Source organism: Triticum dicoccoides, chromosome 1B (genome assembly GCF_002162155.2).
Source record: "Triticum dicoccoides isolate Atlit2015 ecotype Zavitan chromosome 1B, WEW_v2.0, whole genome shotgun sequence".
Lineage (NCBI taxonomy): Eukaryota > Viridiplantae > Streptophyta > Magnoliopsida > Poales > Poaceae > Triticum > Triticum dicoccoides.
The window spans coordinates 473664455-473667207 of NC_041381.1; positions in this window are offsets into that span (position 1 = coordinate 473664455).

The window sequence follows — 2753 nt, forward strand, 5'->3', positions numbered from 1 at the left end:
TTTTGGTGATTGATGACAATGCATTTGCGGACTAATCGTGTGCCTTGAGTTTCTCAGATACTTCATCTCTGGGCATGAGACGATTCGTTGCCCCTCGGAGACTATTGAAGTCGGCGTTGTTCTACGTTTCTCTTTGGTGGATTTGACTCGTAGGAGAGCCGTACTATTAAGAGGGGGTCCGTGTCGGAAAGGTTTGGGTGGAATCAACACGTACACTTGTTCCTCCTTTCCCTGCGGTTTGGAGCTTCCCTTTGTTATCTAGGTTGTGCGGAAATCTGACGACTACTGCTGTACTTGCGGTAGTACCGCAAGTACACGCGGTAGTACCGCTGTGTGTCACGGTAGTACCGCTCATCTGGAGCGGTAGTACCGTGGCTCCCAGGCCTTGTGCCGCTCTGGTGTGGTAGTAGGGGCGGATGTAATTTTTTACATCCGCGCCCTCCACGGTAGTACCGCTCGTCCAGCGCGGTAGTACCGCGGAGGCCCATGGTAGTACTGCTCCCTAGGAGTCGTAGTACCGTGGCCCTCCTACCTAGTACCACAGTGTCGCGGTAGTAGGCGCGGATGTAATTTTTTACATCCGCGCCGGCACGGTAGTACCGCGCCTCGCGAGCGGTAGTATCGCGTGGATTTTTGTACCACCTCAGTTTCAGCGGAAGTAGGCACGGATGTAATTTATTTCATCCGCGCCCTTCCCAGGCCGTGACTTTCCTGCCTAGCGGTAGTACAGCAAGTGGGTGCGGTAGTACCGCGCAAGCGGTAGTACTGCCCCCTTGTCAGGCTAGTTCCGGCCTGTGCTGCTGTCGCGGTAGTACTGTGGTCAGCCACGGTAGTACCGCACAGCCTCGCGGTAGTACCGCGCCCCTGGAGCGGTAGTACCGCGTGTCGCGGGCTGAACATGTGGATAACGGTTGGATTTTTCCCTCGACTATATAAGGGGTGTCTTCTACCTCTAGTTGACCACCTCTTCCATCTCTAAGCTCCATTGTTGCTCCAAGCTCCATTTTCACTCGATCTCTCTCCCTAGCCAATCAAACTTTTTGATTTGCTCGGGATTGGGTGACAAGTGCCCGATCTACACTTCCACCACAGGATATTTGATTCCCCCCACTTATCCCTTGCGGATCTTGTTACTCTTGGGTGTTGAGCACCCTAGACGGTTGAGGTCACCTCGAAGCCATACTCCATTGTGGTGAAGCTTCGCGGGATTATTGGGAGCCTCCAAGTGTTGTGGAGATAGTGCCAATCTTGTTTGTAAAGGTCCGGTTGCCGCCTTCAAGGGCTCCAATAGTGGAATCACGACATCTCGCATTGTGTGAGGGCGTGAGGAGATTATGGTGGCCCTAGTGGCTTCTTGGGGAGCATTGTGCCTCCACACCGCTCTAACGGAGATGTACTTCCCCTTAAAAGGAAGGAACTTCGGTAACACATCCTCGTCTCCACCGGCTCCACTCTTGGTTATCTTATCCCTTTACTTTTGCAAGCTTACTTGTGCTATATCCATTGCTTGCTTGTGTGCTCATTGTCTTTGCATCATATAGGTTGTCCACGTAGTTGCACATCTAGAGAACCTATTTCATTGCAAGGTTTAAATTGTTAAAGAAAAGTCTAAAATTTGTTAGTTGCCTATTCACCCCCCTCTAGTCAACCATATCGATCCTTTCAATAGTTTTATGTTTGCACTATGATCTTGCCCCTCCGGACAAACCAGCATGTCCACTAATCTCCTAGCCACCTCTAACCTAGACCTGTTAATTGCCAGCCTCACCCAAGCCCTCTAGGCCACCCTGGCTTTCTGTCGAGCATGTAGCGTGTGTGCTCTGGGCGCGCCCAGAGCGCACGTTTTGCACACGTGCACAACCGAGCCGCCGCGTCTTGCCCCTGGCCTTTGCTCGCCCGCAGGGCCACACCCCGTTCTCGTCCGCTTGCTAGAACCCTCCAAGCCACCCCTGGTGCCCTACAGCGTCGCCGTCAGAGCTCCCTTGGCGGCACGCCGGCGTTCGCAACACGCCCCTGCCATGGCAGCGCCGCCCAAGCCACAGCCGCCCGCCAGCTGCCCTCTCGAACAGCTCGAGCTCATCCACGAGCCCGTCCGCTAGCGCCCGTCGCCACCACGTCGCCATGCCAGCAATAGAACGGTGGTTCGCTGGTGTTCTTATCCGCAGCCGCGGGAACCGACCTCGACCGCCTATAAAAGGAGCCCTCGAGCTCGTCCAGACCCTCAGGCGACCTCAGGCCATCTCCCTAGTGCTCCCATAGCCAGCAATCGACGGAGGGAGGCCGTCTGCCTCGTCTCCGGCCAATTCGGCCGCCGCCATGCTCCGGTACCATACGTTGCGAGCAGGGCCTCCCCAGTTCTTCCGGCGCCACCGTCTGACTACCCTCAACCGTGCGGAGCCGCCCCACCTCTCTAGCCCGATCGGGAGCCACCATAGCTCGAGACCCCGATCCACCCGAAACCACCGTCTGCCGCGAAGCTCGCCGCCGGCGACCCCCTCCACCCCCGCCAGCCTATCGACCACTGGGAGGACCGGCCTAGACCAGCGGATCCATCCCTACCCTCAGAATCCTGCGGGGAGCCGCTGTTCGTCGGAGCAATAGCCGGAGCCCCACCACCGCTCGGCCAGAGAAGGAAGGAGGGCCCGGGCGACTGGTCAAACCTGACCAGTGGACCCGACGGCCCCACCTGCCAGTGACCCCAGCTCTGCCGACGTGTTTTAAGTGGAAACGTAAAACACAGGAGTACGTCTTCT